We start from the raw sequence: 27,959 nt of genomic DNA, 5'->3' as shown, positions 1-27,959 counted from the left end.
AAGGAGACATAGTTGATAACCCCTTTAAAACTGCAGGCATGGGTTTGAGAAGTACTAGAAAAATGCTCTTTCCCCAGTATGTCTATTCTGCTTGCCTAGTGCCTAAAACTTCCTGCTTGGAAGATTTGTTCTTTGGGGTAACAATATTATCTCCAGGATCTTGTTTCTTTTCCAAGGGTAATGTGTTAAGCTATTAACAGCCAAGCACCTTAGCATTCCTTTACAAGATGGATTTTCAGAAGACAAGTGGGAGGAAAAACATGCCAGCACTTTGGTGCTAAAAGTGGAGGAAGGGAAAGGAGAGATCAAAAAGGAAAGGGAGGGATCAGTTAAAGAAATGTCAATCTCGATGAGCCAGTGTCAGAAGAAGGAGAACTTGTGATTCCCATCCCACTCTGCCCTGCCACCCCATTCTCCCTTGCGTGCATCACTTGGAGTGAGTTCTCTTTCCAGGCTCTAGCTGGTGGCCCATTCGCAGATGCAAGATGAATTTCTAGTGCCTGCTCCGCTGCTTCAGTGCTGACAGAATGTCTCTTCCCTCTCTCTGTCTCTCTCTCTTTTTTCCTTTTAAGATAGGTACCTTCTCATTGTGACTTCAGTCCTGTGGGTTTGGACGTGGTCAGGGGAAAGACCCTCTCATCTACTAACATTCTAGAAGCACAAGGGACCTCAGAGGTTACTGACTCATGTCAGAATCCTTGCTGGAACCCTCTCCAGAAGGGGACACCTGGCTTCTGCCTGAACCCTTTGAGAGAAGACATGTTCACTGCCTCTCAAAGTAGCCAATCCATTCTGGAAAGCTCCAATGGCTGGGTATAACCCAGAATCTGCCACTCTGAAACCGAGAAAAACATGTAAAAACAAGTGAATTGTATTAGATGACACTTTGGGAAATCCTGCAGAAGTTTAAGGGTAAGGAAAAGATTGTGTCTTTGCCTCATTTTTTAATAGACATAATTTACCTACATAAATGAATACATGTGATAGTTATATTTATGTCAGCTTGACTAGTCTAAGGAGTGCCCAGAGTGCTGGTAAACATTATTTCTGGGTGCTCTGTGAAGGTGTTCTGCAAGAGTTGAGCATTTGAGAAAAAAAAAGCAGTTGTCTGAGTAAAGATCATCCTCGCCAATGTGGGGGAACTCACCCAACCTATCAAAGGTACAAATGAACCCAAATGCAGAGGAGGACAAATGGGCTTTCTGCTTGAGTTAGGACATCCATCTGCTCCCGCCTTTGGACAAGTGGTGCTCCTGGTTCACAGACCTTCAGCCTGAGACTGAACTGCATCATCAGCTTTCCTGCATCTCCAGCTTGCAGATCTGCTGACCGTGGGGCTTCTCAGCCTCCATAAGTGTGTGAGCCCATTCCTGTAATAATTCTCCATTTGTATGTACATACTATTGGTTGTTTCTCTGGAGACCACGATTAATACAAGGATAAAAACACACTGTATCTTTTTATCACATTCCCTCCACAGTTTCTTTCCTCTAAAGCTCTGGCTCTCAAACATTTTTAACTCAGCACCCCTTTATACTCTTACAACTTATTGGTGACCCTCAAAAACTTTGGCTCATGTAAGTTGTATCTAGCGATATTTAACATATTAAAAACTAAAACTGAGACAAAATTAAAATCATTATGCATTAATTCATTTAAGAAGAACATCTTAAAAGCCCATTACATTTTAACATAAATAACATAGTTTTGTGAAACTGGCTCTATTTTACAAAAGTAAAACATATACAGTGAGAAGAGTGTCACTGGTCTTCATTTCTGCACAATGTTTTAATGCCTAGCTTAGGAGAAAGTAGCTGAGTTTTCACATCTGCTTCCGCATGCAATCTGTTGCAACACCTATGTCATGTAGCCTCTGGAAAATGCCACCGTATACTTGTGTGAGGAGAGGAGTGGAACAAATAATTTATTATTATTATTAATTATTCTTAAAATAGTTTTGAGCTCATGGACCCATGAAAGGGTCTCAAGCAATTGAGACTCACTACATAATTTGATAATTTGGAGTGCCAACTGAAAATGTGGGGTCCCTTATTCAAAATTTTTTAAGAATTTCAAGATGCCACAGCAGAGCATTACCTGGGCACAGGGCCCTTCTGTGCACGGGCTCTGTGTGACCGCACACATCCTGAGAGGATCTTGAAAGGCCCTTGGGCCAACTTTGAGAACTGCTACTTTAGATTACTGCCTGCATCTTTAATCAAATGGCTGGGTTAGGGCTGTCAGTATTCACCAAAGTGTACAGAGGCAAGAATACGCATGTGAGCATGTGTATTGTTTGAGCTGCTGGATCACCAGGTATAAATGTCCTTGAGAAATAACATTCATAACCAGATAAAAGCAGACCCTTGGCAGGCATCCCCCTGGGTGCACCACAAAACCTTCTACCCTCTTGAGCCTGTTGTTCCACACTGACCACACATGTACACACACACACACACACACACACACACACACACACACTCAGGCATCTCTAGCTGAAGGGTTGCACCCCTTGTGTTCCAAATGGCTGCACACCAGACAGATACTTGTCATGGTTTCCTGTTTTGTGTTTTAATTGTGGTTACAGGCTTCGATCAGCAAAACTGGTATCTACAGTCCCTATTTTCCTGTTTAGTGCCTGACACACAGTAGGCACTCTATATATTCTCTGAATTGAATGTTAGAGTTCTGGTGGCTCGGGGAAATTCTACTTATTAAATGTTAACAACTGACTGTTGGCAACACAAATACGCTACTTTGTCCTCCTTTTTGAGAACTAGGCTCTTAGGGAGAGCAGCAACCCCACCGCTAATGGGTGGACTTGTGTATTCAAATGACAATACATCATTCCTCAGTAGGTAGCTAGCCATATTTCATAATGTTCCCAAGGCTCAGGTATGTATATGGCTAAAAAAGCACCTAAGTTTTCATAGGATTTAGAAAGATGGCCTTAGAAGCCTGGTAACAAATTAGTCCATTTCAATGCACATTATACACATTTATAAATACAACGCAGACTTGTTTACAGTTCTGCTCAAATCACCTCTCTCTCCAGCACAGAGACAGGTGACTGTAGCCTCTCTCCCACTCAAGACAAAAATTGCACAATAAAGGTATTAACACTTCACCTAAAATGGCAGGACAGTTTACTGTGCACATTAGAATTTAATACTGATTCAAGTGCAAAGGACCCAGGATCTTTAGTTCAAATCTGCCACTTTATACATGGGGAAATTGAGGCTCAGAGACAAGAAGTGATTCATTTGTCCAAGATCACACATCTATGTAATGGAAGCTCTGGAACACACACCCAGTTCCTCTGATTGTCAATGAACCATCCACAAACCAGGGGAATGTGGGCTTTCAAAACAGTGTGGATCAAGGTTACTGAAAATTTATCCACTGATTTTTTGGGGAATCATTAACAAGTAAAGCCCAAAACAATCTCCTCCAATTTCAGCTGGACAACAAACCCTCATTAGTGCCCCGAACACAGTCCCTTCCCAGATGTTTGTTGAAACACCTTTCCTTCTTTTCCATCATCTTCTTCCTCCTGCCCCCACCAGCCCCTTTCAGTGTGTATTCATCACTTTGGGGAGAATTAAAAACAAACCTTCACGTGTCTGGCTGCTCCTTGTAGTTATAATTCTATTTCTTTCTCACTTGTTACTGCCAAACTCCTGGAGGTGATATATGTACATCAAGGCCTCCTTTGTCTACCTCCCTGGACTCCTCTAAGGCCCTGTAGTCTGGCTGCTATCCCAGCACTTTACAGAACCACCCACTCAAGGCTCAGTGATGTGCTTCTTCGTAAATCAGATGGCTTTGACTTGGTCATAATTCTCCTTGACTTCAAAGACCATGCTTCCCTAATAGTGATAGTTGTCTTGAGAATACAGAAGCTTTTATATTTAAAAACAGGTCAAGTGTTAAAAGACCATTTGTAAGTTTAGGAGTTAAAAGCATGGGCTTTGGAACCAGACTGCCTGGGTCGCCTCTTGCTCATGCAGCTGACTAGCTGGATCCCTTAAGCAAGTTGTCGTGCTTCAGCTTCTCTGTCTGTAAACTAGGAGCATAACTGTACCTAGCTCATAGCTATTGTTTTGGTGAAAGTCCATGAAATACAGCCCAGTATATATTACACACTCAATAAATGTGAACAGTTGTGGTTGATATAAATATTTGTTAGTCTAAAGTGAGCATGAAGAGTGTATGTTTGCAATACCCATTCACATCTCTACCAAATAGAAGTGTTCGTTTATGCTCTGAAGCTCATGTTTCTCTTTGCTGCTGTCATTACATACTTCTCTTGGGCTTGTTTCCTTAAAATAGATAAATTCAGAAATCTATTGAGGCAACTGACACTTCCTCCCCAGATGGCCTCCACAAGTGTCTCAGAGAGCTATGAGCTCCATACCCCAATCACTCAAGATTCATTTTAATGAGGAACAGATTCAAATGAACCTTAAATTCATGCAACACTCATGGTCTGCAATGAACATCTCCAAGTGGGGCATGTATATGAGATTTTTTCCCATTTGGCTCTTCACTCTTCCTTGGCTCTAGCTGGTAACTGTAGAGTGCATAGTGCATGAGCTCAACATTACTGACGTGTCCTGTGATTCCCGCTTTGGCCTGCCTGATGACGATAATGGTGGAAGATATATCTTGAGTCCTTACTATGCACCAAGTTCATTTGTAAGTACTTTATATGTATCATCATCCCCACCATCCAATGCTTTGCCTCACATGAATGTGCAGAATTCTGCATTTCCTCAATTTCAATTAAAAAAAATGACCTCTACTCTCATTTTCATTATGAGAGAACATCTCTCTTCAGTAGCATATTCAAAACTCTCACTGCTTTTATCTATATAAGAAAAACAGGATTTAGTAATATTCATAAAATACCTCAAAACCAAACATACACTCAACCAACAAGCCATAAATAAGGGACAGTCAGATGGTTGAAGCTAAAATAACTGCCCCCAATGAATTCCTCCTCTCTTTGGTGGCAGCGGATGTCCTTTTGCTAACAGCACCACTTTGTTCCTAACTATCAAATAGTGTAAGCTGAAGGATGATTAGAGAAGCATCTGCAGGATCTTTGAGTGTTTACTGGCTCCTGCTAAGAGCTTTACATGCATTATCTTACTGAATCGTCAAAACAGTCATTAGCTGAGTATCATTATTATCTCCATTCTCAGATAAGGAAACTGAGGTTAAGAAAATTAATTGCCCATGTCATAGTAAACCCAGATTCAGACACAGCTCACCTGACTTCAAAGCCGTGCTCTCAGCAGCTCAGTCCCTAGGCTGACGTCTGCAGTAGTCTCTTCTGGTGGTCCATCCACATCTGACTATTGGTATCTTCTCTGGTGTCTTTCCTTCCTCCCACTCCCTGTGGGACTCTTTACATCCTAGAGGTGATCATTCATTTTCACAACATCACTGATCTTAACTGTAAACCCTTCAAAGCCATCTTATTCACCCTAATCTCTCTAAAGACTTCCACAGCTCCTGGCACACAGTGCATAAACAATACATATTTGCTGAATGAAGGAATATATCACCCCTCTAAAAATTACTTGGAAAACGCTAATTATTTCATTCTCCATGAATGATCTGTGAGCTTCAACATTTAAGGTTTTATCGTTTGGGGCCCACACAGGGCTGGAGCTCATTGTAAGCACACTGACATTAGGCACTGGTTCTCAATGAGGTATCCCCAGTTCCACCCCACTGGGAACATTAAGCAGTGTCTAGAAACATTTTTATTTCTTGTGACTGCAGGTGGGGGGAAGAGGTGTGGATGCAATGGCATCTAGTGGCAAGGATGCCGCAAAACAGGTCAGTCACCCACAACAAAGAACTGTCTGGTCCCAAATACCAGTAGTGCCGAAGTGGAGAGACCTAATGAAAGGGCTTTTTCTTCCTAAAACTGATGTCCTGGCAGCTGAAATGGGCTAACGATTTCCTTGATTATCTGAGTGTCGGGTTCTATAGCCCAGGCTAGCCACTGCCCTCTTATTTGAATGGAAGGAATAGGGAAACTTTGGGGATCCAACCTGATGATCCAGAGATCTAACTTCTGGCCCTAAAATCTGAGACTAATATGATTTACTGCTGTAGGCAAGTTTTTGGGGTCAACTTTTCATCTGTAAAAGGTGTGTGTATAGGTGTGTAAGTGGTGAATGCTTCCAGCTCTAAAATTCCCTACTTTTACAAATTCTGAAAGTTGAACTATCCTTTCTTTCTTGTTTTTTTTTTTCAATTTTATCCCTCTGACTCACATCCAAGCCCAAGTCAAGTTGCTATTTATTTCTAAGGACCTCTTGCATGTGCCCCTTCCCACTCTTCTGCCATCTCCTCCCACCACCACACACATACGCACATTTCCTCCACCCAGACCACCTGGATCAGAGGACAAAATTAAAAAGGACCTCCTTTTCTTCAGGCCTAAGTCCTTGAGAGATTTAGGAGCTTGGCCTGGATCCCCAGGGGCCCCTAATATGTGACCTAAGGTATGTTTTCTCCCCTCTTCATGCTTTCTCCACCTTGCCTGGACAGCAGCTGATGCTTCGGAATACTTCCTCATGGCAGTTTTCCCCAAAGTCAGCAGAATGTGTCTTCTTTACCCATACTCTAAGACCCCTTTCTGCTTAAAGGCAGGGCATAGATTTCCCATGAAACATGAGCCTTCCTTGGAGAAGGAAGAAAAAAATATTCTTATTACCTGAGATGGAGAGTGGACACTGAGGTGAACCTACACAATAAATAAGCTGTATCTTCTATTCGTTTCCCCCATACGTGTTCTAATCTCTTTCCTACAAATTACCACCCCTGAAGCCCAAACCCCTTTCCTTTGTCTAGTCTCTTTTCCACGATTTATTGTCCATTATTAAAATGGTATCTAAGCGCCTGAGTGCTTGAGATTTTTACTTCTTTTCCATGGAGCCCTCCACACCTCACAAAAATATTAATATCAAGTAAAATTTTTAGCTTTTCTCCTGTTTACTCTGTCATTTGTCAGCTTAATTCACAGTCCTGAGTCTCAGAACCTAAGAGGGTAAAGGAAAAAATTTTCCTCCCCTACGAAGTGTGGGTAAAATGAGAGTTCCTATGGCCCAGGATTCTCACCAGGCCCTGGTTGACTAGCTCACTGCACACCTGTGGGCAGTACATGGCTGTTGAACTCTGTATAAAGAGCTCTGCCCAGTGCTCTGGGCACAACACAGTGGCATAGCTGCAAGGCTGCAGGAGAGCAGAGCAGAGGCTGGAGTGGTGGCAGTGCCGAGGACAGAGGCCCAGAGGACGGCTGTGTGGGACAACTGTGCAGAGAGGACTGGAGGATGGCTGTGTGAGAAGGCTGTGCAGGCAGAGAGGCCCAGAGGACAACTGTGTGGACAGAGGGACCCAGAAGCAGAGACCAGCTTGCTGCATGCAGACTCACTCTGAGTGAATGGGATTTTAGTGTTTGATCTGCCACTGTGAGAATAAAGTTGGGTATAACCCTTTTACCCCAAGGACGTTTTGCTGTCAATTTCTTTGGTCAGACTGAATCCATAGCGAACTTGCCCAGGGCTGAAACCCATTGGCACGATAAAAGGCAAAAGTATCATTTAAAAAACTACGGACCACAGCTATTTCTGCACTGTGAGCACATTTAGGTGCTTGTTTATTATTCTAAAGGTGGGAAAGTGGGGAGGAGTAAACTGATCTTTTGTTTAGAAAAACGTGGTGATGAGGCTTTAGGTATAAAAGGCTCTCTGGCTCAGACTGTAGTGAGGAAGCAGAAATACAGAAAGCTAGAAGTATTCTACATAATAAAGTAACAAGAATTCTGTTTTCCCGCTGCAACCTGAGCCATATGCATATTGTAGAGTCCCGGGAATCATATAAGAGACATTTGAATTTTATGGTCATTTCATTTTATGAACATAATCATTTAATGCCCACAATTCCATTGGCATTATTTATTATTTCCATCTTACAGACGAGGACACTGAGGCATAGAGAAGTTAAGCAACTGAGTCAACATCACACAGCTGGTAGGAGGCACAGCTGGGATTTGAACCCAGACAGTTTGATTTGGAGATTTGCGTGTCTAACCACTTTACTATATCACAGGTGAGAGCACTTGCTCTATGATGTAATTTTGGGAGCCTAGAAAAATATGGGAAGTATAATTGAGAGGGAGCTAAATATATCCTCTTTACCCGGTAGGCTTAGTGGTGCACACAACTGAAAGCAGCCTCCGTGTCAGTGAGGATGGGGCTAAAGGTGGTGGCGAAAAAGCAGATGGCAGGAGGTCAGACCCAGAGGTGGTGTTGGTCTCTCTCCACTGCTGAATCCTCTATGGGGATGAGCAGGTCTCATAGTATTTTTTTCTGCTTATTAAAGGAATGAATGAGCCCAGTTTCATCTAGACCACCCAAAGATGACTTGTGTCAAGTTGGGTTCAAAAAATGACGAGTTAAAAAAAAAGTGAGAAGCTAAACCACGTGTCCTTGCCATCATAGAGGAAATACACGATGCAGCATGGCCACCCCACCCCACCACGAAGACCCTGTCTCTTCTTTGTCCCCACCAGGGAGAGCGATAGTGTGGAGAGCGTTCTGGGGTGGGGAGGGCTCATTATTGTTGCTTGCTTAACAAGTGGGCATCACAGGATTCCAGAGAAAGAACAGAAAGCCGCTTGCCTTCCTTCCCACAAACAATCGACCAGAAGGAAGCAGGGAGACCAGCCCCTGGATTTCCCCGCAGGAAGCTTGGCCCTAGAGGCCTCCTGCTTCCCCTCTCTCCCTGGCCCTGGTTCAGTCCCAGGTGAGCTGTCTGCCTGTTTGGTAAACAGATGCCAGAAAGCCAAGTGCAACTCTTACGGCTTGTTGGTTTGTTTTTTAACTTTAACTTAGTTGGTTTTAGAAATGATTTTTTAAATCTAAAATTCATCAGAGAAGGGTGCTACAGGTATCTTACTTCATATTTACCTTGAACCTACTGTGTGCTGACACTCTGCCTGGCAATGAGAGAATAGGTAAGGGTGAGACTCTTAATATACTTGGATGGTATTTAATTACTAGAGCTACTTAATTACTTTCCTGAACTCCATGTTTCATCAGTATAGTGGGAATATTGATACCTACCAGATAGCAGTGCTGTGATAATATTAAATTTTAATTCTATGTGAAGGCACCTAGCACCATATCTGACACACAAGGATGCCCTTGAATTTGGCATCTATTACTGGTTTTTAACTAACCTCTTCTTAATATTTTAATTAACCTCCTATTAATATTATTAATATTGATAATTAATATTATTCATTGAAAATAAGACAGTTCCAAGTCTCCAAGATCTCACTTTCAGTTGTGACTGTGACATATTCATGTGAAATTCATTTATGATGCAAGGCTATATGGCATAGCATTACCAGCTCAAATGGACAAGGTGGATAGAAGGGCCCGAAAGTTCTGAGAAGGGATATGGCCATGTGATCAGAAGAGGCAGGACTTGAGCCTTTGGAAGGAGGAGTAGGATCTGGGCCTTCGGAAAGGGGAGGCAGGGAGCACCAGGCTTTAGGTATCACGCCACTTCCCATCTGCAGGCTGCATTGTGCTCTCCCAGCATACATCTCTGGGGGCTTTCATACACCATCTGCCTTGTTAGATAGGGTGGATAGATCTTAGATAGACCACAATGAAGTCTGTGTTACTGATGAGAAAACTGAGGCCCAGAGAAAGTCATGCAGCCAAGCCAATTATCAGCTTGATTTTGCCAAAGAAGACTGTGGGGCAGAAAGTTGTAAGGTTAAGGTGCAGGCCTGTCCAACACAGGTTCAGGAATAAACTGAAGATTAATCTGGTGGTGGTTGTAGTAATAATCACAATAATAGTAATTATAATAAACTATTACATTTACTGTACTCTTATTTTTTGTGCCAGGCATCATGGAAATTTCTAAATGTGTATTAACTTATTAGGTTCTCATAATAACCCTGGTGGGTGGTCATTACTATTGTTGTTACTTTATCTTCTCTCCTTTGCAGAAGAAAAATGGAGGCTGAGAAAGGTTTGGAAACTTTCCCAAATGCTCTTCACTGGCAGAATTAGCTGCAAACCCAGATGAGTCTATCCCAAAGCTCTGTACCATGATAGGAACAACCTCCTATGTCCCGCAGAGACGAGCTTGTGAGGGAGTATTTCAGAAAGCGGCCGAGTAAGAATGGCCTTGCTTGATCTTACCCAATACCCCTGGTGGCTGGACCCTCCTCTGCTTAACAAGAGACAACGGGTCACACTAGTTCAGGCACAGACCCAGGAGCCTTGAGGGAGCGGTTCCTTTCTCCTCCTCACTATGTGAGGTCAGCTGCTGCATCCCCACACCTGCCCTCCCTTCGCATGCCCTGCTCCTCTTGACAACTTCCACGACCTTCACCTTTACAGTCTGTCTTCAGTAATAATCTGTTTCATCCATGTCTACCTTACAAACTGGCACCCAACCTTAAAAGAGAGCCCTAGACGTGGCTTGACTGGTGCAAAGAACAGTGGGACTGTCCCCTCTATCAAAAAATCATACTTTAAATATCATTTCTCAAACTAGTTGAAGTTTTCAACAATTGTTGATTTCTCTGGAGCTTGTGGTCAACTAAAATCTCCTTAAATCAAGTCAAATCTATCCCACTCTACAGGCAAAGTCACTCCTGTACAGCTGAGAATTCCTAATGCTTAATTATGTAATTTTAGGAATTCTAAAAGGATATTACAAAAGCAATATATATGTTGTGTTTCAAATCAAACAAAACAGAAATGAGTAAAGAAAAAGTGAGTAATCTCCCCACTCCCCATCCCACACTTTGTCTCTCCAAGGTAACCAGTATTAACAATTTGGAGCCTATCTTTACAAAACATATGCACAAGGGTTCTTTTAAAAATATCACTCGCTATGCCAGTTTCAGCAAATCATGGCCTGCAGAGCGATCTGACCCACTCCCTGCTTTTGTAAATTAAGTTTTATTGGAACACAGCTAAATTCATAAACAAAATTTACTCACTTACAGATTGTCTGCAATTACACTATAGTGGCAGAGCCTAAAATCCTCGCTATTTGTCCCTTTATGTTTTCCCATCTCTGCCCTATGTGCTACACTCCAACCTGTTTTCTCACCTATGAAAATGTTATGGACACCTCTTAGGTTCCTGCATATAGATCTAACATTATTTTAAAAAGCTATCTAATATTTCATAATATGGATGAACTATGGTTCATTCTTTAATTTCACTGTTTGTGATATAGTGATATAATAGGAAGTATATATTTTGTCTTTCTCTCTGGTTCCTGGCACAGAGTTCCTAGAACCTTTACAATTTCCTGAGCAATAGGGGTTAAGAATAGTATCTTTTGTTATTCATAATAAGTCCCTTCCAACCATACTGAGTTTCTGTTAGTGAGGTGACCCTTGGTGGATCCTAGATGACTGCAGGGTGGGGGCTGGTCACCGGAGAACCAACCATGAACTTTGGACCTGCTATTGACCTCTTGGATTGGGTAGGGGGCTGGGAATTGAATTAGTCACCACTGGTCAATGATTTAATCAATCATACCTATGTAATGGAACCTCCTATAAACCCCAAAAAAAGGGGTTCAGAGAGCATCAAGGTTTAAGCATCCACTAAGCATGCTGGGAGGGTGTACACCCCAAACTCCACAGGATGGGAACTTTTGCATTCAGGATCTTTCCAGGCTTTGCCATATATACTTATTCTTCTGGCTCTTCATTTGTATCATTTGTAATATTATTTATAATGAAGTGGTAATAGCAAATAAAGTGTTCCCCTGGGTTCTGTGAGCCCTTAGAGCAAATTGTTGAATCTGAGGAGGGGGTCATGGGAACCCCCAATTATTGTAGCCAGGTCAGACAGAAGTGTGGGTAACCTGGAAACCCACTACCTGCAATTGGCATCTGAAGTGAGGGAGACAGTCTTGTGAGACTGAGCCCTTAATCTCTGAGGTCTGGGCTAACTCTGAGAAATTAGTGTCAGAATTGAATTGACTTGTAAGACAACAATTTGGTATCCTCAGAGAAATGGAGAATTGCTTAGTGTGGAAAACTCATGCATTTGTCAGACGTGAGATGTAAAAATAAGAGATCATAGTTATAGTATTACTGAAGTTTTCAGGTGTCTGTCACTATAGACAATGCTGTAATAAGCAGCTATTTTTAATACAATTTTTATTAAGGTATTATTGATACACACTTTTGTGAAGGTTACACATGAAAAACCATGTGGTTACTACATTCACCCATATTATCAAGTCCCCCCCATACCCCACTGCAGTCACTGTCCATCAGTGTCGTAAGATACCACAGAGTCACTACTTGTCTTCTTAGTAAGCAGCTATTTTTTAAATCCTTCAAAAGAAACTGGATATAGTGAAGAGATCCACAGGGCTCAAGTGTGAAGCTCCCTCTGTGCCAATAAGCATCTCCAAGCAACAGCTATAGCCAGCCCCAAGTGTTGCCAGGCTCCCGTGGGAGGAACTGAATGTTTAGAAGAGAGAATATAACTCCAAGCAGAAATCTTGTCCTGAGAGATTCAGCTGGATGATACCCATGCCATAGTTTTTCCCAAGCAGCCAGTCTCGGTGACTTGACCATCCACACCTTGGGCTAAACACCCCATCACCACCCAGGTGTAGGCTGGCAGACCCCACCATTCCATCTGGGCAGAGTATTCTGCCTGGTAGGGCAAGAGGGGCCTTTGAAACAGCACAGGCATTTGGCTCAGGGGAGAGAGTGGCTTTGATCCTAGAGATGGAGGGAATGTACACAGATCACTTGTTCCTGTCTTTTGGGGTTATAGACTCCTAAAAGTTATAGGTCTTTTCCCCCAGAAAACCTTGTCTGCTTTCTGTATGAATTCTGAGTAAATTCAGGGCATGCATAGACTTCCTGAAGATGCTACCCATGGCACACGTTCCTTTGGTTAGCAACCCTGGCCCCAGGCACACTGCAGTCATTTTTCTCACTGAGGCTCCTTCCGCCCCTTGTCTCTAGGTTGACGCAGCACGTTTCTCCGTGACTCATTAACTCTCCCCCTCCTTGCATCACTGACCTTGTGCCTGCCGGTCCAGAGTGCTTCCTCTGGCTGACTGTCACGTGCCTCCTTCCTCCGGCTAATCTGTTTTGGAAGATAAACCCACTTCCCAGCCCTCAGATACCACTTGCTGGACACGGAATGCCCCCATCAGCCCCACTGATCAACACCATTCTTCCTGCTGCCTTGCTCACCCTGACCTGCTTACCCAGCCTTCAGTGCAAGCCCAGGTCGGAAACACCCTTTTCTCTCTTGCCCTGTACCATCTGGATCGGTCTTCCGGAACATTCCCAAAACCTGTAAATCTTCCAAGTAAACTAGATTTTCCTCTCTGACCCTTGCCTGTAAATTTGATGACTTTGTTGTTGCTAAATTTAAACAAAGGAAGTTTGAGGGGGAGTTGCAAAGATGTTAAATTCAATGGCCAAGGAGAATATCTGGTGGTGTTTGTTTGTGCTGCCCCCTACTGGTTAGAAAGGCAGCACTAAGTAAACTTGACTGGTCTGTCCATTCTTTATCAAAATGCCGCTAGTTTTAATTTATCTTGGTTTTAAATATTAGAAAGTAATGCTGATGTTTCTTGTTTACAAAGGCCGAGTACACTGTGCTCTATTTTAATGTCTTGTAATGTCCATTAAGCATTCTTGCTGTTTGACCGAGAAATTTCTCTTCCAGGAATCTGTCTAAAGAAATAGTAAGAAATACAAACAAGAGATTACCTTCAAAGGTGATCATCTTGTTACTGATGGTAGAAAAAAATCATAGCAGAGTTAAATGTCTGACAGCAGGTGGGATGACATAGCCAAAGGATGGAATATATGTTTGCCTTAAGAATGATGTTAGTTCCAGGAATGCAAGGATGGTACAACATTCGAAAATCCATCAACATCATCCACCACATCAACAAAAAGAAGGGCAAAAACCACATGATCATCTCCATAAATGCTGAAAAAGCATTCGGCAAAATTCAAATCCATTCATAATAAAAACTCTCAACAAAATGGGCAAGTACCTCAACATAATAAAGGTCATAAATGACAAACCCACAGCCAACATCATACTTAACAGCAAGAAGCCGAAAGCTATTCCTTTATTGGGAACAAGACAAGGATGTCCACTCTCCCCACTTTTATTCAACATAGTTCTGGAGGTCCTAGCCACAGCAATCAGACAACACAAAGAAATAAAAGGCATCCAGATTGGCAAGGAAGAAGTTAAACTGTCCCTGTTTGCAGATGACATGATATTGTACATAAAAAACCCTAAAGAATCCACGCCAAAACTACTAGATCTTATATCTGAATTAAGCAAAGTTGCAGGATACAAAATTAATACACAGAAATCTGTGGCATTCCTATACACTAATGGTGAACTAGCAGAAAGAGAAATCAAGAAAACAATTCCATTCACAATTGCATCAAAAAGATAAAAATACCTAGGAATAAACCTAACCAAGGAAGTGAAAGACCTATACTCTGAAAACTATAAGACACTCATGAGAGAAATTAAAGAAGATACCAATAAATGGAAACACATCCCATGCTCATAGATAGGAAGAATTAATATTGTCAAAATGATCATCCCGCCTAAAGCAATCTACAGATTCAATGGAATCCCTATCAAAATACCAATAGCATTCTTCAACTAAATAGAGCAAATCATTTTAAAATTCATATGGAACCACAAAAGACCCCGAACAGCCAAAGCAATCCTGAGAAGGGAGAATAAAATTAGGGAATTATGCTCCCTGACTTGAAGCTCTACTACAAAGCCACAGTAATCAAGACAATTTGGTACTGGCACAGGAACAGACCCATAGACCAATGCAACAGACTAGAGAGCCCAGATATAAACCCAAGCATATGTGGTCAATTAATATACAATTAAGGAGCCATGGATATACAATGGAGAAATGACAGCCTCTTCAATAGCTGGTGTTGGCAAAACTGGACAGCTACATGCAAGAGAATGAAACTAGATTATTGTCTAACCCCATACACAAAAGTAAACTCAAAGTGGATCAAAGACCTGAATGTAAGTCATGAAACCATAAAACTCTTAGAAGAACACATAGGCAAAAATCTCTTGAACATAAACATGGGCAACTTTTTCCTGAACGCATCTCCTCAGGCAAGGGAAACAAAATAAAAAATGAACAAATGGGACTACATCATGCTAAAAAGCTTCTGTACAGCAAAGGACACCATCAGCAGACCAAAAAGGCCATCTACAGTATGGGAGAATATATTTGTAAATGATTTATCATTTACAAGGGGTTAACATCCAAAATATATGAAGAACTCACACACCTCAACACCCGAAAAGCAAATAACCCTATTAAAAAATGGGCGGAGGATATGAACAGACACTTCTCCAAAGAAGAAATTCAGATGGCCAACAGGCACATGAAAAGATGCTTCACATCACTAATTATCAGGGAAATGCAAATTAAAACCACAATGAGATATCACCTCACACCAGTTAGGATGGCCAACACAGAAAAGACTAGGAACAACAAATGCTGGCAAGAATGTGGAGAAGGGGTGACCTTCCTACACTGCTGGTGGGAATGTAAACTAGTTCAACCATTATGGAAAGCAATATGGAGGTTCCTCAAAAAATTAAAAACAGAAATAGCATTTGACCTGGGAACTCCACTCCAAGGAATTTACCCAAAGAAAACAACTTCTCAGATTCAAAAAGACATATGCACCCCTATGTTTATCGCAGCACTATTTACAATAGCCAAGATAGGGAAGCAACCTAAATGTCCCATCAGTAGATGAATAGATAAAGAACATATGTTACATATACACAATGGAATACTATTCAGCCATAAGAAAGAAACAAATCCTACCATTTGCAACAACATGGGTGGAGCTAGAGGATATTATGCTCAGTGAAATAAGTCCAGCAGAGAAAGACAAATACCAAGTGATTTCCCTCGTTTGTGGAGTGTAACAATGAAGCAAAACTGAGGGAATAAAATAGCAGCAGACTCACAAACTCCAAGAAGGGACTAGTGGTTACCAAAGGGGAGGTATGGGGGAGGACGGGTGGGAGGGAGGAAGAAGGGGATTGTAGAGTATCATGATTGGTGCACACGGTGTGTGTGGGGTCACAGGGAAGACAGTGTGGCCCAGAGAACACAAATAGTGACTCTGTGGCATCTTAGTACACTGATGGACAGTGACTGCAATGGGGTGTGGTGGGGACTCAGTAATGGGGGTGAATGTAATAACCAAATTGTTTTTTTTGTGAAAGCTTCATAAGAGTGTATATCAATGATACTTTAATAAAAAAAAGAATGATGTTAGTGAAGAACTGTTCATAATATGGAAAAATATTTATAAATGTTAAATAAGCAAGAAACAAAACTGTAAGCACTATACAATCTCAACTAAATATGCCTAGAAATAAGTCTGGAAGTAATATACCAAAGTTTAATATAGTTTTTTCTGAGTAATGATATTAGACTATTTTATACATTCATGTTTTTCAATTTCTTTGTGAGCATGTTATATTTTTTAAATCAAGAAAAGAATAGTAAAACTTATTTTTGCATGGTGGAAAGAGCACAGACTTTAGAATTAAATGATCTAGATTTATATCCTGACTCTGTATCCTTGGAGAGTGACTCAATCTCTCAGATTTGTTTTCATAATAGTAAGTGGAAGTACTAAGAGAATTGCATCACAGAATTATTGTGAGACTTGAGTTTGCATAACAAACCTTACTACACAATCCTTATCTTCCATTAGTTCCCCCCATATATTTACCTTTTCACAATTCACCTCTCCTAGAAACCCAAACCCCTTTGTCTTGTCACTTCACAATTTATCTCCCTATGTTAAAATGATCTATAAGCTCCCTGGCTAAACCACTGTTTTGGGGGTTTTCACTTCTTTTCTGTGACTCCCCATGTGCATATAAAATAAACCTTTCTTCTGTTAATCTTTCTTTTGTCAATTTAATTCACAAATTAAATTGTGAATTAAATTAGGTTCAGATACTGAACCTAATAGGATAAATGAAGAATTATTTTCCTCCCTTATGCTACCATTATTTGCTAAACTCTTATTGACAAGTAGGGATAATATAGCTCCTACAACCTGTACTATATGCTCAGTTGAAATCCCTTCTTGTCTTTTTAGCTGCTCAGACCAGCTACCACTTTACATGTATTAAAAGATAAACTAAGGCATATTAAAACTTTCAAGAGTTTATGTGAGCAAAAACTGACTTGAATTGGGCAGTATCCAATCTAGTATATAGATAGGAGCTCCAAGGAGCTATGTAAAATGAAAGACTGAGATCTTTCAGAAGGCAGAAGGAAGCAGAAGGAAGGAAGTTACATTAGGCAAAAAAGTGAATTGGTTATTATGAGGCTTCTTTCCTTTAGGGGACAGATGGCAGGGGTCTGTCAGGCAGATTACCTAACCAGTGATGATGAGGTGATTCCTGACTGGCGTAAGATTCCATTTCTGGGAAAGCTGAACTAATTAAGCCTCACTTTGGTGATACAGGGCTTAGCACAAGCAACTCCATTTGGGGCCTGTTGTCCTGTTGACACATGAAACAGTCTCCAGTATTTCAGAGGCAATATTCAAACATTTCAGTGGGACAACTGTGGAACCCTTACAGTCAACCTAAGACAATCAAGAAATTCTCCAAATAGTAGAGCACCATTTAGGGGTCAAGACTCACATTCTGTGTGCTTTTCACACAAGGGTGGGGGTATCAGTAATAAAACATTTTAGCCAATCTACAAATCTTAAATACCACCCATTGAGAGCAATTGAGAGCCCCTTTCTAGCACCTCTTACACCTATCAACATGCCACTAATTTCAACAAGGAAAACCCATTCTGACAGTTTGCTAATTGGCAAGACATTTGGTATTTCTCAGAGGTAAAGATTGCTGAGTATATATATATGAATTTTGCATTTTCTACATGTACTTCTTACAGATTTTGAACCAGGGTCTTTCTTTCTTCCTTCAATGTATTTATATTTTCCCTTTCTGTTCTGAAGTGTGGCATGTTTAATGGAGAAGACTGGATAGTAAGGTCTGTAGTCAGAACAATGAGAGGAGAGTCAATGCTGAATCCAAGGTTCCTAGGGCCAGAGAATTTCCCCCCAGCCCAGCCCACCCCTGTTCCCCATCTCACTGCACCTCAGGAATCCCATAAAAAGGTCTCCTTTGGTATTCTGAGAGCTCTCCATTCTGGGTGGTTTTATCAGAGAAATTAAACCAGTAGGCATTCAGCTCAGATAACAAGAATAATTAACATTCTTCTCATTCTGCCAACACTCTATCTGGGAGGACTGCCACCCAGGTCTTACTTTGGTAGGCCTGGAGCAGTCCTGGAGTGGCCCAAGGCTGGCCTGGGGTTTCTTGAAGTTAGTTCTGCTGAATGCTAGGCTTTTCTAGGAATGGTGTGTTGTAATAAAACTTCCCTTTGTTTTCATGGGGCATTTTTCCCCCTCCTGTCTGCTCCCCTGATTTGCAGCTTTATATTTCCAGGTTGGTGTTGATAGACAGAACCTGGCCTACATGGAGCTTTCCCTGTGGACCAGTGCGAGGCTAACAAGCACTTGGCATTCACAGAGTCCACTTTGAGAAAGCCTTGGGGGAGAGGGAGAGGGAGGGTACTGGCCTACCCCCCACCCGCCTTGAGTCTGTGGCATCCTCCCAGAAGATCTGCCTACATCAAGTCATTCATGAGCAGTGGCTTTTCCACTGAAGAACTTAGGCTGAGATGGGTGTGTAGACTTGGAATCCCAGTGTACGTTGTACAGCAGTGATTGAACATTTTTCCCTTGGCTGTATCCTCTCAGCCCCACCTCAAAGTTTCTTTCCTCTTCAGCTGTTTCTTACTTTCTCCTTTCTCTTCCCCACTCTCAGCCGAATTCCCCTGGTTTTCCATAGCATTAAGCACTAGCTCTCACCTTGCAAAGCCCACCTGACATGTTCACTCACAAAACCAGGGTAGACCCTAGAGCCTGACTACTCGGCCTCAAGGCATCCCTTGTGGGTTAGGGGGCTCTCAGCACATTCCAGCCATGACATTATCTGATATAATCCTCACAACAGTCTTAACAGGTGAGAATTTGTGACTTTATTGGCCCCATATGCAGTAAGAAACAGGCTCAGAGGTGAACTTGCCCAAGTCAGCTGGACAGATTCAGAATCTGAAGCTCCAGAGCTGTGAGTGGCCTTAAAGCCTCTATACTGTGACCACATGTCCCAGTTAACCTGATAGTCCCACTTTAAGCCTGTGTTCTACACTCTCAAAAGTGTTCTTCATGCTGAAAGACATGGAATCTTACAGTCACTCTGACGTGTCACAGGTTTGTCCATCTTTGTATCTGTAGCACCTGGCAACTGGAAGTACTCCATGAATAGCTTCAGAAACACGTGTCCCCAGAGGGTCTCGGGACAGCCCCATCACCCACCTGAACCAGCTATGCCCCCTGCCTCTCCCTCAGAGCTCCTGAAGAGGGCCCAGTTTCCAAGGCTGACAAGCAGGTGACCTGACTGAATTAATCTCTGTGTTGCAGCCCACACGGGCTCAGGCAGGCTGGGGGACCACCCTGGACACCTTGAGATGCTTGTTCATACTGGCATCACATTACATCCCCATCCACCTCCCAGGGAGAGAACTGGGATTAAGATGGATTACACTGGTTTATGGGCTAACATTTCAAGTGAGGGTTGAATGGAGATTAATAGAATTAATTGATGCTGTCCTTTCCAAGAGGGAAGGCAAAGGGAGATGAGGAAACCTCTTCACCACAACTGGCTCTTTGATAGCCGCCCAGGCACTGCCAGGTACTCACCCAGGGTCCTTTCACTGCCCTGACTTCCTCTGGCACAGTTCAGCTTTGTTCAGAGCAATAAGGAAAAGCAGCTTTTCCCTACTTGCATGCTATTTGTATAGGAAATCAGTCTGTGGGTCTATGTTTTCAATGTGTCAGTGCTAGGCATCACGAGGGACAGGGACAGGTCCCCTCCTGGCTTCCCTCTCCCGTTAGGGCAGGGATGCATTGAAAGGTGGCAGTGGAATGCTAAACACAGATTGTGGAGCTATAGTACCTGGGTGTGAGTCCCAGTCCTCCCACTGTTATTAGCATTGGCCTCAATGTCCTCATCTGTAAAGTGGGGGCAATAACAGTACCTTTCCCAAAGGGGACTGGAGTGATCAAAGTTTAAGTTCTTAGAACAGTGCCTGACATGTAGTGCTATGTACACATATACTTTATATTTTGATTATTTACTGCAAGCTGGTAAGGAAAATGAGTGTGGCTGTAAGTGTCTGGGTAATAGGCAGGAGGACACTGTGCCAGTTTAGACAGAAAATGCTCCATGTGAATTTGGCAGCCTGAGCCTGTGGTCATACAGACCCAGCATTTCCAAAAATCTTCTGGTTTTTCAAAAGAAGCCAAAAATCCAGATTTTGTATGACATCTAATTTAAAAATGCTGACAACAAATTAAAAGAACATCATTAAACCCTGGGCTGTACAAAACAAAGGCAGTCAGTATGCTTGATGCAGCTGGGGGCCTTCAGATGGCAGCCCCTGCTCAGTCACTCCACCCTGTCACGGCAAAATGGATGAGATCAAGGCTGTGCAGTCGCCATGAAATAGAGATTGGTGAACTGTTTTTAACAGTATCCAAACTTGGAGTTGATAACCAAAAGGGAAGAGAGAGGACATGCGGGGGTGCAGCTAAGACTCAGATGGGAATGGTAGATTGGCAGTGCCTAGTCTGGGCAGTCCTCCCAGAAAGGGCATCCTGGCCTAGGAAAGCTTCCTGCTGGGACAAGATGGCAGACAAAGTCCAAATAATAGATGGCTATATAAATGATGCCACTATCTCTTCAAATCATGAGATCACCCTTACTTTCCAGTTACCTTTTTATCACAGTTGGTTAAGAGCCTGGTCTCAGGAATCAAGCTACCTGAATCAAATCCCAGCCCCACCCTTTGCTAGCTGTATGACTTTGGGTAAGCAACTTAACCCCTCTGTGCCTTGTGTTTATTTATAAAAATTAATAGTGCCTATTTCATAGCTGTCATAAGAAAGAAATGAAGTGATACATGTGAAAGGCTAGCATAGTGCCTAACACATAGTAATTACTAGGCAAATATTATTTTGAATATAAGTAGTAATCATTTAAATACATGTCAGCTCTTATTGCTCAATAAAGCAACAGAAATGCATAAGCACTTAATGTGTTGCATATTTTAAAATCAGACTCCATGGGAAATATTAGGATTTTGAGGAGACACCCCATGTCTTAGTCACTACTAAATTCACAACACAGAGCACATGGCTTAATGTGAGGTAGAAGGCCAGTGAGTGGTCACTGAATAAAGAACTTTCCTCAGCAGATGTACAGCAAGAGATGGGGGTGAGATACAGATGCAGATACAAATCAACAATGAGAGGTTTATGCTATTTAGGTAATCAAAAGAAGGGCAGTCCAAAGCAGAAGAGTGTGGGTATCTGAATGCATCACATGCATAGTTGTTGCTGGAAGAGCTCAGCTTCAAAAGAAATCATCTCAGATTCCAGCAGAGAGGGGAAAGTATCACAGAAACAAAGGTGTGGCTTGGATGTGATGCAAAAAGGCATTGCAAGAGGGCTGAGTAAGCAGAGATGTGGTGACAAAGTCCTAGGTGTGTTTCAGTGAGCAAAGGAACTTGATGGGGACAAAGTGTTCAGAACAACTGGTAGGTGACAGAAGTTTAGAAAGCTGGGGTGATACTTAGTTGAAAAAGGTCTTTAATGCTATGTTATGATAGAGATTAGTAGATGTCTTCCCTTCTTCCTTTTTAGCAAAGCATTTAACTTATTTGCCCAGAATGGACTATACTTCTCAGCCTTACTGGTAACTGGGTGCAGCCACATGAATAATTTTTTATTTAGTTAAAATCAGTCGGACTTAAGATAAAGTCCTATGTGCAAATTCTGGAATGTGACACAATGGCTGGAGCTTCAGCAGCCATCTTAGGTCATAAGGCAGACTGCTAAGGCTGATGGGAGTGGAACCAAGCCCCCTGATGACTGTACCAATCTCAGACATTATACCTGTGGATGGTTACACATAGTAAAATAAGCTATATTGTTTCAGCTTCTGTTATTTTGGGTCTATTTTAACATGCAGCCAAACCTAATCCTAACTGATACACAAGCCAAGGACTTCACACTTTATCCTGGGGTAACAGGCAACCATTGGAAGTTTATGAGCAGGTAAGTAACAATGTAAATATGTGGTGTGGGGTATACAATGCAGGACAGTCTGGCTGCAACTATACAATAAGGATGGGAGAAGGAAGAACCCAGATACTGAGAGCTCAGAGAGGAGGTTAGTGCAATAATTTAGGCAAGATGAATAAATGAGTATATTAACTGGGTTATCCAGAGAAATAGTATACATCTATATGCAAAAAAGGAATAGGCTCATGTAGTTACAGAAACTGAGAAATACCAAGATCTGCAGTTCACAGGCTGGAAACTCAGCAAAGCCAATGGAACAGTTCTAGTCTGAATCCAAAGATAAGAGAAGACCAATGTCCAGCTCAAAGACACACAGAGAGAGTGACTTCATTCCTACTCCCCTCTTTTCATTCTATTTAGGCCTTCAACTGATAGGATGAAGTGGATGAAGGCCACCCACACTGAGGGAGGACAATCTGTTTTACTTAGTCTACCGATCCAAAAACCCCCTCTCAGATACACACAGAAAAATGTTTGACCAAATATGTGAGCTTCCCATGGCTCCATCAAGTTGGTGCGTATAATTGACCACCACAAATGAGCATGTGCTAAAAACTGTTTTAAGGGAAAATCATCTTAAGAATTGGAATAAAAGTGAAAATATGCATCCTTCATAATTGGCCTAACTTAAATTGACAGGTTTGGAGGCCCAGGCTGGACCAGAGAATGTCAAATAATCTAGTATAATATTTAAAAAGGAGAGTTTCTGAGTTGGACTGCTTGGGTTCAGATTCTGCCTCCTCTACTCACCGCCAAGTTATTTTAATCCTCTTTGCCTTGGTTTCTTCATCTTTTGACACGAGGATAATAGTTTACATGCTAGGGTCGCTATAAGAATTAAATGAAGTAAGCCACTCATTCATTCATAGATGTTTGTTTTATAACTGTTTTTTGCCCTGCACTGTGCTAGGTGCTAGGAGTACAGGAGTGGACAAGACTGTTAGGAACGGAGTTGCTAATTTAATGAGTGAGAAAGAAGATAGGTGAATGATGAAATCAGATCTTTTCTGCAGTGACAATTGCTATGTGGCCTAGAAAAGTATGGCGCATAGTGTATACTGCTAGGGGCATGCAAGAGGATTTTATGTGGGAAGGAGAAGAACATTTTAAATTATTTATAATAGCTCTATATAGACAATGTATCTTAGAGAAATACTTGCTTTTCTATTAATGACAATGATATTTATCCATTCAGCAAACATTCCTTGAGTAGCTATTAGGCATGATATTAAGCACTGAAGGGATCCAGCAGAGAGCAAAACAGAAAAATTCCTATCCTTATGGAGCATTATAAATCTTCATTTACAATTAATTTACTTTCCCTTTCTAAGTGAATTTAAGTTTAGAGAATAGATGCCATCTAAGAAGATGATGGCTGGTTGGTAGACAGATGTGGCCAAGATGGTGACAGTGTTACAAAAAAAGCCATGTCTGGGATGTGCTGGGCCTACGGCAGCTCACTGGGCCCCCCTGGAAGGAGTCTGCACACTGGGGCTCTCACTGAGAAGCGCTCAGCCTCATCGCCACCCTCCTCTTCCTCTGTTTATATCTCGTTTTCTGTTTATTTCTTTGACTGTGTTTTGAGGTAAATCAGACTATTTCCACTTTGAAATTATAAGAAAACCCACTAATTAGATTAACTGTGGTAAAGCTTTGTAAGTCAAAGGAACTTTGAATAAAAAAATATTTACAAAGAAAAGTGATTTTTGCTATTGTTTATTGTATGTTTGGCTAACCAGGAGGTGTACTACAGAGAACCTGTTTTTCTGAATTATTAATATCCTGTAATTATCCTGTCAAAGCTCCCACTTAAGTAGACCATATTGTATCTGCATTCTAAATAAATACCATGTACTTGAGAATAATTTGTCCCTCAAGTAGATCAACAGAAACAGGTTACAGCATGTTGCTGCCCTTCCTCAAGCCCTTGGCACACCACTCCTATCCTACCCTAAGCAATTCAAATATCCTCCATGGGGAGATGGGAGTTAATGAACTGTATAGTAAGTTTTATTTACACAAACTTTACTCATTTCACATCATCCCCCACACCGTGCATGCACATGTGCACATGCTCACACCCATACACACACACACACACACACACACACACCTCCCTTCATCAGAGCATAGAAAGTGAGTGAAATGAACATTAAGGGTGGCTACAGAGCAAAGGGTCAAATGAAATACCAAAGTAATTAGGAAGCAAGCTGTTTTGTAGGTAGGGGTTATTGGGACTGCACATCTTCTCCTTAACAACCTCACTTCCATCAACAGTACTGCATAAAGCACTTGTCCATTCATTCACCCACTCACTCAAAGAGCATTTAGCTCCACAACCTGATAGATAACAGGTTGTGCACTGGAATATGGAAGTGAACAAAATGGAGCTTACCGTCTAGAGCGTGAGAAATATACTCACACAAATATAAAATTACAAACTGTGAGAAATGATGTACAGGAAAGATATGTGTAAAATAAACAAGGGAGTTGACCTAAGTTGAGGAGCCAGGATAAACGAACAACTAAAGGATAAAAAGTGGTTAACTAGTTAAAGAGGAAGGGAGCAGTGTTCCAAGCAGAGGGACAGGAAGTAAACAAAATCCTGCTAAAGAGGAGCTAAGGGCAGTAAGTAATGGCTGGACTTCCTAGACCAAAGAGAATAAGGTACAAAGGTAGGCAGGGGCCAGATCGGGCAGGTTTTTGGAAGCCATGGCAAGGAGTTTGTTTGGACTGTATTCTGAGAACAATGGAAAGCCACTGAAGAGCTTTAAGCAGAGGCTACTCTGATGAGATGCACATTTTGAAGACAAGATACAAGCGGCCGTGTAAACAGTCAAGTCAGCTAATCATCACTCAGTATCTGTTTTCCTCCTCCTGTACGGAAACCTAACCATCTGAGATAAAGACTACACTCCCCAGTGTTCCTTGCAACTAGGTATGGCCATGTGACTAAATTATGCCCAATGGCAGAAGCAGACTAGTCAGGTGGGAGAGGCTTCTAAGGCTCTCTTTTAAGAGGTAAGGATGCGCATATGCTTTTTGCTCTCTTCTTTGTCTCTGCCTCAGTCCTACTGCCTGGAAACCAGTTGCCATCTGGGGCCAGGAGGAGTAAGCCATGCATGGAGGAGTAGGGAGGAAAAAGGATCTGGGTTCCTGACATTGTGGAAAACTTTAACAACCTTGGACTGCTCCTTCAACTTTCTAATTTATTGAGGTATATTACACACAGTTTTTATAAATAAAAAAACTCAGCATCTATTTAAAGATTATAATTTGGTGTGCTCTGACAGTTGTATAAATCCATGTGAAAACCAAAATTCAGAATATTTCTGTTATTCCCCAAAGATTTCCATGCCCCTTTGCAATTTACCCCACCCTCTGCTCCCAGCATGAGACAAGCACTGGTCTGCTTTCTGTCACAATAGGCTCGTTTTCATTTTCTGGAACTTATATAAGTGGAATTATAGAGTACATACGCTTTTTTTGTCTGAATTCTTTCATTCAGTAATTATTTTGAGATTCATCCATGTATCAATAGCTCATTCCTTTTTACTGCTGAGTAGCATTCTGTTGTATGGACAAAGCACATCTGTTTAATTCACCAGTTGATGGACATTTAGAGTAAACACCCTAAATTATGTTATTAATATTTATGTACAAATCTTTGTGTAGACATAAGATTTATTTCTCAGGGTGGAATGGTTGGGTCATATTGTAGGTGTCTGTTTAACAATATGAGAAACAGCTAATTTTTCAAAGTGGGTGTAGCATTTTACATTCCCAGGAGGAGTGAATGAGAATGCTGTTTACTCCACATCCTTGCTAATACTTGGTATTGTCAGTCTAAGATTTTAGATAATCTGATAGGTGTTCAGTAGTCTACCTACATTTTTGTGTGAGAAAAAAGTTACCATCTTAGTTGTGTTTAAACCATGTTATTTTGGATTTTCTGTCACTCTCAGCCATAGCTAATCCCACTGACAAGAGAAAGCAAGAATGGAAAAGGGAAGACAAGTTGGGAGACTCCTGTGGTATAGATAAGAGACAGTGGTGGATTGAAGTAGAGGAGGGCAGTGCAGATGGAGAGAAATGCATGGATTGGTGAGATGTTTAGGACTGGTAATGGATTAGTATGGAGGATTAAGAAAATCACTCCAGTTACACAGCAGAAGAGCTGGGTCTTGGGTCCAAATGCATTTAATGCCAGAGGATATTCCCAACCACTACTGCCTTGCTCCTTAGACATCAAAGTGACATAGAAGAGAACCAGCAATTGTGCCAGCTTTAGCTGTGGCAATTTATTTGCTGAGTTTTGCTGGTTGAGTTGTTTATGCCTTTGTTTGGTGTGGCAGAGGGTGTTTTGGATAGGAGGGAGGAGGATGCAAAAACTGCTGATGTTTGTATTCATGAGGATTTTTGGTAATATTGTTACTGTTTTTTGTTACTACTCATAAAATTATTATTATTATTGAGTTCTGTGTGTATCTCCTCTTCTAATTCCAATTCCAGAGGTGGGCAAGGGGAGGGGGAATCAAATGATTTAAATAAGTTTAAGTCCACCTGAAGCCAAAAACTAAACTAAGAGCTTTAGGTGGACGATTTTTATTGCTTCCTTACAACAATCCTGTGTTTTTCTGCATTTTGCAGATAAGGAAAACTAAGACTCAGAAGATTAAGTAATTTGCTCAAGATCACACATCTTGTAAAAGGTGATACTTCCTATCTTTTGGAACTTCACTTCTAAAGTAGGATTATAAACAGGGATCTGTTGAGATTAGGATGAGTGGGGAAGAGCACAAAAGGCCTGGAGGTATACCCATATGCAAGTTTAACAAATGGAAACATCCTTCAAACATTTTAGATAACAGCTAAAAAATTATTGTGTATGTTGCATTCTCTGCCACCAGTTAGCCACATTTGTTTTTATACAGGAATCTCTTTTTGAAAGTTTCTTACCTTAATTAAAACTAGATAGCCTAGGAGGATATGTCATATTGATCCTTTAGCTTCAGGTGCTCAGGTCAATGCAGACCCTTTGCAAAATACAACCTAATAGGAAGACAAAGCCGCAGAGTCCTCTGAGCTAGGATTGCTGCCCAGCTCCTCATCTCCCAGCTCTGTGACCTTGGACAAATTTCTTAATCCTGGCAAGCCTCAGTTTCCCACTCTAAAGTGAGAAAAACAACCTTCACTAGGTTGTTGTGTAAGAATAAATGGATCAAAATGCTGTAGGATGAAGACAGCTAGAATATACCACTGTGAAGAGACTTTTTTTCAGAATTCCTCTTATTTGCCTAAAAGCCAGAGCCTCCCAAAAGAATTCAAATGTCATAAAGGTCCTCCCTGGGGGTTTCACAACCAGGACAGATGGACTCCTATCACCGGAGAAGAGAAATTGGTATTGGGAGAAGAAATCACCTAATATTGTCACAAAATCATCATATCTCCCATCTATTCCCCTAAGGGCCCATTTATCTTTTCTAAGCATCATCTGTCTTCATTGTCAACAAAAGGGACTGTCTCAGAGACCAGAAAGGACTATGACAGGTGCCCTTGGTACAGGCTTCTGATG

At 41.6% G+C, this 27,959-nt stretch overlaps 1 protein-coding gene across 1 annotated transcript in view; it reads right to left on the bottom strand.

Annotated features, from left to right (window-relative positions):
• PRR5L (proline rich 5 like) overlaps nucleotides 1-5,348 on the bottom strand; it is a 93,491-nt gene extending 88,143 nt beyond the window's left edge. The window contains exon 1 of the mRNA XM_017649108.3: nucleotides 5,277-5,348. The gene's annotated coding sequence lies outside the window, so the exon portion shown is untranslated. The remainder of the gene's footprint in view (nucleotides 1-5,276) is intronic.
• Nucleotides 5,349-27,959: the final 22,611 nt, after the last annotated feature.

Source organism: Manis javanica, chromosome 11 (genome assembly GCF_040802235.1).
Source record: "Manis javanica isolate MJ-LG chromosome 11, MJ_LKY, whole genome shotgun sequence".
NCBI lineage: Eukaryota > Metazoa > Chordata > Mammalia > Pholidota > Manidae > Manis > Manis javanica.
The sequence above is the reverse complement of the archived record's forward strand: the minus strand, read 5'-3'. Positions and strand labels throughout refer to the sequence as shown.